This window comes from Lycium barbarum, chromosome 1, assembly GCF_019175385.1.
Source record: "Lycium barbarum isolate Lr01 chromosome 1, ASM1917538v2, whole genome shotgun sequence".
In the NCBI taxonomy this organism is placed as follows: domain Eukaryota; kingdom Viridiplantae; phylum Streptophyta; class Magnoliopsida; order Solanales; family Solanaceae; genus Lycium; species Lycium barbarum.
In genome coordinates, this window is record NC_083337.1 from 160899248 (window position 1) to 160907984 (window position 8737).

An 8737-nucleotide genomic window follows, 5' to 3' on the forward strand; every position below is an offset into this window, starting at 1 on the left:
CGTCGTAAAGTGAATTGTTATATTTGTCTAGGTCAAGATGATTGGATATCAGTCCATAAAATATGATATTTCCTTCGTCTCAATTTATGTGGTACCGTTTGACTTGACACATAATTTAAGAAAGAAAGGAAGACTTTGAAATTTGTGGTCCTAAACAAGCCTTAGATATTTGAGTGACTTTAAATTATTTCATAAATTTAAATTATTTCTAAATATAAAAAGGTGACATTCTTTTTAGAATAGACTAAAAAAGGGAAGTGTGACACATAAATTGAGACAGAGGGAGTATATGATTATATAACATTGTCGACGTAATACCTTGTAACTTGTGGCTCTAACATCATAAAAGCCAATGGTTAGTTTATCATCTTTCATTCTTTAAAAATTTCACCGTCATTTTCTGCAAAATCATCCCATATTAATATAATGATGTGATAAAATCCATCATTAATTTGTCCTCTATTAAAAAAATTTCATTACTTCGAATGCTTGCTACTTGAAAATATGAAGAAAAAATAATTTCAATGTACGTAGTTCTTGGTTGGTTCTATTCTTGTTTTTGACATAGGGAGTAAGAAATTCTCGCGGCTCTCTTTTCTTCTTGAGTTTGCACAGAACAACTGAAATTATGTGATACAGTTTTTACTATGGTAAAAAAGCTGAAAGGTAGCTAAAAAGTAAAAATATAAGTCACTTGTCAAAATAGTACAAAATATAAATACATTTTCACAAGATAACATCTCTAAAAACCGTTTTGTTGTACCCAGAACACAATTTATTTCATAAAAGATAATACTCAACCATTGGAATCATAATTAAAACAATCTAATATTCTTTTAAACGTATTGTAAATTTTCATTTAAAATGCCTATTTTAAAAAAAATAATCAATCCCAATGGAAAATGAGGCCTTCACGATTGGGGGGCCTAAGGCAAAGGCCTTAGCGGGCTTGTGCTTAAGCTGCCCCTGCAATCACTAACAATTCATTGAAGTTTTCAATCCAATAATTAATAATAGGGGTAAAACATGTATGAAATGATAAATTATTTCATGATTTTTCAAATTGAACACGTAAAATTGAACATCTACTTTTAATATAGAGAACAACTAAAAATGAACTGAGGGAGTACAGTTAGCATTCCAAGAGGCCAATTATAGTAGCACGAGTGAATATACAGAAAATCAACTACGACATCCAGTTTTGAATATACCCAGTATAAAAATATATCTGTCATATCTTTGTTCGTTGTGTCTGCAAATAGCAATTAATAATATTGAAGAAATTTTATATTCTAAATAATCAAACAGTTGAAGATCATAAGAGAAGCACAACAAAAAAATAGAAGGCGGAAGCCAAATGCAGAAAAACCGAGGAAGTGATTCACGAGTCCGGAACCAAAATACCCCTCAAAAAACCATTTTGAATCAAAATATTCCAACAAAAAAAAAATGTTTCAAAATTACCTTTAGCGCAGTATTTTACTGCGCTAAAGCACTTAACCGTAACGGACCCGTTAAGTGCTTTAGCGCAGTAAAATACTGTTAATCTATATAATTTTAAAAGTGTGAATATATATGTTAAATAAAAAAAGATTATCTTAAAAAGAATAGTTAAAGTTCTTCTTTTCATAAATACATAAGCTAACGAAAAAAATGTAAAGTTTGTAGGAAAATATGTGGTCGACGAATATACTCTTTTAGTTTAATTTTATCATAGTTGTGTTGGCTATTTGGTCAACTAAAAATATATCACATATTCAAAATAGTGTTCTAAACAAATATTACTGCTGAATTTCGATTCCCAAACTAATTAACTTAACAAGTCTTTGCCATCACATAATTCAAAAGTAATTAACTTAAAAATCTTTGCCATCACATATGTGTCCTTACTATCACATATTAAATTTACTGCATATCTCATGTTAATTATTCACAAGATATAATACTACATAATTCACATATTCCCTACAAATTATTAATTAGTTAATATAATTTATCTTTCATTTCAAGAATAATGACTAATTTAGTTTGTACAGACCGGACTCTTTCATGGATCCGAATGTTCCCCCTGGGCCCGATGTTCCCCCGGCGCCCGATGCTCACCCGGGGCCCGATGATCACCCGGCGCCCACTGTTCACCCGGCGCCCGCTGATAGATCAGTATTGTCTTTGCAAGACAATCATAGGTCAGAGCTATTATGGGCCGGTACTAGAGGGATATCTACTAGGCTCCGTCCCCGTAGGTTGCAGAGAGCGTGGACTCTTTTATGCGAGCACCCCCCACACCCTCGCGTGTTGGACGGGGTGGCATCTACCGTTGCGTGTCCGTTGGTCGAGTACAACATGATTGGGCGCTCATCACGGCCATGGTTGAGCGGTGGAGGCCAGAGACACATACCTTCTATCTTCGCATTGGTGAGGCCACGATTACACTTCAGGATGTGGAGGTCCTCTTTGGATTGTGGGTAGATAGAGAGCCACTATACACTCGGTACGAGCCTCTTCCTGGTCAGACGTGGGCGACAGAGTTGACTAGGTTCACCCACTTCGTGCCTGATGCCAAGGGTCAGATTTTGGGACAGAGTCGGGTTAAGATTAGTGCACTCTGCACTTATTTGGAGGGTCTGGATTCGGTTGACGACGGCACCCCGCAGGACGATGTTGATCGTCATGCCCGTTTGTACCTGATTATTATATTCGGGGGCATCTTATTCCCGAACTCATCGGGTGCCTTTGTCAGCTTACGCTATTTGGTTTTCTTGGAGCATGTGGACCGCCTGGGAGACTACAGCTGGGGTGGTGCTGTTTTGGCGTATCTTTACAGATGCCTGTGCCGAGCATCTATTGGTGTTGTCAGAGATGTGTGTGGATTTTTTTCTCTTCTCCAGGTAATATTTTAAGTGTGCCTTCCTTTAATGTAGACAAACCTCTTGAAATGACGACTTAAAAATTGTATTTTCTAATATCGCTTACAGTTATGGGCGTGGGAGAGGATGCTACCTTTTCAGCCCGTACCCAGGCATCACCTCGAGATTGACATGCCTTATGCGAGGAGGTGGACAACGAGTTTTGACCGGGATGTGGATACGCACCACAGTATTCTTCCATTCCGGGACCAACTTGATCACATGACGGACGATGCGGTAAAACTATTTAAATTTACATTAATAATTTAATTAAACGTCTTTTCTACTTGGTGATCATTGATTTGTATTTATATGTTATGCAGCTATTTATATGGACGCCGTACGCTGCTATATTAGATGGTTTGCCGCCCTTCTGTAGGGCAGGTCAGGGGGTTTGGAGGTCGCGGTATCCATTGATACACCTGAACATCGTAGAGGATCACATGCCCGAACGTGTCTTATGACAGTTTGGGCATACACAGAGTATACCCCCTGACGTTCGTCATGAGCTCCGACACTACCAGCGGGACGATCGGGCTGCCGTTGATGATGATTTTCTGGCTTTCATGAATGTCCAGCTCCACCGTTGGGAGAACAGGTTGGGCACTTTAGCAGTGGTCGGCCATTTGACTCCCATTGAGCATTACATGCGCTGGTATCATCAGATCACACGCCGATTGATCGGCAACCCAGCTTTGCTTCCCCAGCGGGATATAGGATACTCAGCACTCGCGAGGCAGTACGAGACATTGGTAAGTTTATCGTATTTAGATTTATTTAATTGCATTAATTGTTACGTTTTAAAAAATAACTTTTTTTTTTGTTGAACACAAATGCAGCTGGTGGCCATACAGCGTTTACGCATCTTGGGGTTAGAGCATATGCCTTACCCTAGGCTTGCGGCGGGGATGGTACGGATATCCGAGGATCGTATCCGGCAGGCAGGCGAGATTAGGCGCAGGGAGGAGCCTGTTCCGGAGGCTGAATAACAAGCAGCGCCAGGAGGAGGACCGGGTGCTCCCAGAGGAGGAGGCCGTGCTGGCAGAGGACGCCGTGCTGCTGGAGGACGCCGTGTGCGTAGAGGACGCGGTGCTGCTGCTAGAGGACCTGGTGGTGGAGGACACCATCTGGTAGATGAGGCGGATGAGGCCGATCCCATTCCAGAGGGCATTCACGATCTAGTCCATCCGCAGTCGTTCCAGGCCGGTGGAAGCTCACCTGGGGACTCCTCTACATTTACGCCGACGCTCTTACTTGCTGAGATACCCGGGTCTTCATCACAGCCAAGCCAGAATGCATACATGGAGGAGCGTGATAACGTTGATTGGGCGGCGTTACGCGCTTCATTAGTTGATGAGCGGTGATAACGTCCAAATCCACCCTATTAATTAGAATGGGCACGGTCGTATGCAAATATAATTTACCCAACTATGAGTCGGGGTCGAATCCCACAGAGAACAATATGTAGGTGATTTAAGCAGATTAGGAATTATCACTAATAATAGCTATGCCCGAACGCATCAATGGTTGTTTTTGATAAGGTTTTTATAAAATATGGAAATATAAATTCTAATCTACAAAGCAAGTAAATTGATCAATGGCAACAAGAATGGAAGAAGGGAAACTACTTCTCAAGTAACGATCCAATCTATTTCACGAATTGTAAATAATAGCAAGTTTATGTTATTTAGCCTCGGATAATGACTCTAAATTAACTTCTTCCGAAGATTAACTAGACTACCCAATTGAAGATCCCTCAAGCAATTAGGAGCATTAAGAACACCCGAATATGGCTACAAGTGGTATTGCCTATTCCTAGGTCAACTTCCATTAGATGAGGGTTAACGCCCCAAATTCATGTTAATTATTCTATCCCAACTCCGTTCTTCCTCTTCCGAGTTTCAAACAAAGTAAATGGGCGAGTTCAAAGGTTAGCTAATCCAATGAAAACATTCAAGAACAAGAATAATTAAAATAGCAAAAACTTACCTGATTAAGAACAATGCAAATGAATAAATAAGCACAACAAGAGTATCAATCTTAATTGTCACCAAGAGATTTCCATCAACAAGGATTAAAAAGAAGAAAGAACAATTTGTGTAGGAACCCTAGCTTCCAACTTGTGGGAGCTGCCAAAGATAATCTGATATTTTGCCCTAGTTTTCTATTTATATGAACTGGGATGGAAGGCATCGTCAAAACCCGAGTTCTGGTCGAAAACGCTGAAAAATCCTTCAATGCGATCGCGCCACGTCACTGCGCGATCGCGTGTAATTGCTTCGTTTACGAATCGCGAACGCGCGAAGAGGAACCGCGATCGCGCAGGGTCACGGACGCGCGTGACCGCGACCGCGTGAACTAACTGCGCGTTCGCGCAGTGTCACGGACGCGCGTCACCGCGAGCGCGTGATCTTGCCGCGCGATCGCGAAGAGCAATATTTCGCGAAAATTTCCAGAACTTCCAGTTATCCCCAGTTTTGCAACTTTTTTGCTTGTTTTCCACACTTAGGCTCTAGGGACCTCGTATAACCTGAAACATGACAAAAACCACGTAAAATAATACAGACTTGCTTAAAAACAAGTAAAACTTATAGTTAAAAAGCATCGATTATGGTGTAAATTCACGCCACATCAAGCGGCCTGTGAGGAATTTAGAGGGAGCCAGGATTCTTGACTTCGATGAGTTTTTGATCCCGGTTAGTATTTAAAATACTTATTTGTTCATTTAAATTATTTATTTTAAATATATATATGTTACTCATTATTTAGTAATATTTTATATTTTAGGATTCGGCGCCAGCGGGTCCACCAGAGCCACCCACTCAGGCGTTTTCTCATGGGTCTGCCGAGCCAGCAGTGTCTTCCCATATGAGTACCGAGCCACAGGTAAGCTTTTTATTAAAATTCTTTTATTCAATATAAGGTCAATATTTAATATATATATTTGATTATTTAACGTACTTATTTTAAATATGTATGTTACTTATTATTTCGTTTTTTTCATATTTTAGGATTTGCCGCCAGTGGGTCCACAGGAGCGACCCATTCAGGAGCATTCTCATCAGTCTGCCGAGGCAGAGGTGTCTTCTCATGAGACTACCGAGGCGCATGTAAGTTTTTTACTTAAAACTAATTTTATTCAATATAAGGTAAATATTTATTTAAATTTTTAACCTTTACTTGGACTTCGAATAGCATCTCTTCTAGGAGACTACCTCATATTCACCACCACACCCATCTCAGGAGCCTACATACCCATCTCAGGAGCCTACTCAGGCGCCCGTTGACACACAGGTTTGATTAAATAAATAACGTTAATGTATTCAATATAAATAAGAAATGGTACTAATTATTATATATTTTTTAGGTTCATCCTTCGGCGCCCGCGGTGGCAACTCCTGACGAGGAAGAGTCCGAGTTTCCAGACCCAGGTCATCATGAGGTTCTGCCCGTGCGAGCGGGACCAGATCCCAAGAAGAAGCACATTCTAGTCAAGGGCGCACGGGCTAGGGGAAGAGATGATGATCATGACTTGGAGCGCCTAGTTATTAAGAGGAAAAAGGACGATGGAGACGATGGCGAGGGCGGTGGGGATGGTATGAGCCTTAGGCCTAGGGATAATCTCCGGCATACTACATGTGGGACCCATCCTCGATTGTGTATATACATTAGTGTTGTACAATTTATTGTAAATATTATATATTTTTTGCATATTTATAAATATTATCTTAGTCTTTATTATTGTTTATAGTTTCACATCCTAAATTGATAATAAAAAAAAAAAACGTGACACATTCAAAATAAAGTTAAGCATTAATTTAAAAATAAGACGAAACCCTAAAAGATAAATAGCTTAAAGCTAATGACTAGAAGTCTTCAAACAAAAAAGGGCTTCGAGCACTTTTCAACCACTAAAACGACAATCCAAAGTATTTTCTTGATGTATTGAGCCTATTTTATTAATTGTACAAATATAAGTGCGGTTCTATATAAAATATTGAAGTTCCAGAATCTCAAAGCATGATTAATATACGGCTAAACTACGTAAAAAGGAGTGAAAATGTAATAAGAGGCTGGTTTTGGAAAATGGCGGACGCTATAGCGCAGTAAAATACTGCACTATAGGTGAGAGACAAATTTCTATAGCGCAGTATTTGCAGTCAACGGGTCCGTTACGGTTAACTCCTATAGCGCAATATTTTACTGACGGGTCCGTTACGGTTAAGTGCTTTAGCGCAGTAAAATACTGCGCTATAGGTAGTTTTGTAACATTTTTTTTTGTTGGGATATTTTGGTTCAAAATGGTTTTTTTGGGGGCATTTTGGTTCCGGACTCGTGATTCACTTGGCAGAAACTTCCCTTCTCTTTTTGTCACGACCCAGCTCCGTAGGCCGCGACTGATGTCCTATTTGGACACCCCAAACAGACTTACATACTGACTCGTCATATTTTTATCTAACTCAGACTTTCATATTAATCATCTCAAACAGATTGAAAGCAAATATTATCTTAAGCGGTCGCACGTGCAAAAATTTTCATATCATAGTCAAAAGGGGCGGCGGAATACACTTCGCTGAGCAGATATACACATATACAAACATACGGGCCATTATGGCTGCCATACCGACGGGACCGCATTAAGATGTAGATCATAGACAAACGAACACACACACATGACCCATTACCCACATATATGACTACAGGCCTCTACAAACCATAACGGAATCTTATGACGGGACAGGGCCCCGCCGTACCCCAAATAACCAAATATACAGAAACATATACATCACAAAAGATGTGTACCAACATATAGGCTCCGGATCAAAAGGAGCACTCTGTAATAGCAGAATGTGCGGCCTACACTGGCAGATCACGAACCTCTGTACCTGTGGGAATGAAACGCAGCCCCCGAAGAAAGGGGGTCAGTACGAAAGATATACTGAGTATGTAAAGCATAAAGTGCAGAAATTCAAACCATAACTGAAGTGAAAGGTATAGACAGAGAATACCAGATCAATATACCAAAACCTGTACTGAAGACATATGTACATAATGCAAACAAAAATCATGCATAAGGCTCAAGAACGTGGTCACCACTCTGACGCTGGCGCCACACACAACATACTCCAGAAGGTTTCAAATCTCCGTACACCCCGAACACAACATATCATATCATCAATCATATCATAAGCCATATCACAGCATAACACCATAAACGGAACCCGGCCCTATGGCGAGGTCTCGGGAACCGTAACACATCATACTGCCGAATTTATCATAGTGCGCACGATCACAAACCGGCCCGGAAACCGGCGAACGATATCATAGTAATAGTCACGAGCAGAGTAGTGCGGAAACCATATGCATATACACAATTTAATTCCAAGACTCGACACATAAATACACACACACACACACACACATATATATATATATATATATTGAGGTTAGAAGGTTCAAAATAAGTATCGAGTCTGTCAGAATTAGTGTACAAAAATATGAGCCTTTAAATTTGCCAAACTTTCGAAAAATACTTCATAAGCCATTTTCTGAGAATTTTTGTGTCGTTCACATTTAGGAGCTTTCCAATAACTTATGGAACAAATCAAACGGAGCCTTAAATTCATAGGCAAAAGTCCCATCTTTATATCATACGAAAATAGATTAAGTAAGAAAAACTAAGGAAGTCTCGGGGCTAGTGGGCCCACCTCGGATCAAATCGAGGTGGCAGACATAATTTACGAACATTAGACTCTATGGAGTCGTCCATGTAAGTTTCAAAACGATTCTATCACATTTGGGCAAATTATGGATGTTCGAATAGTTTTCCA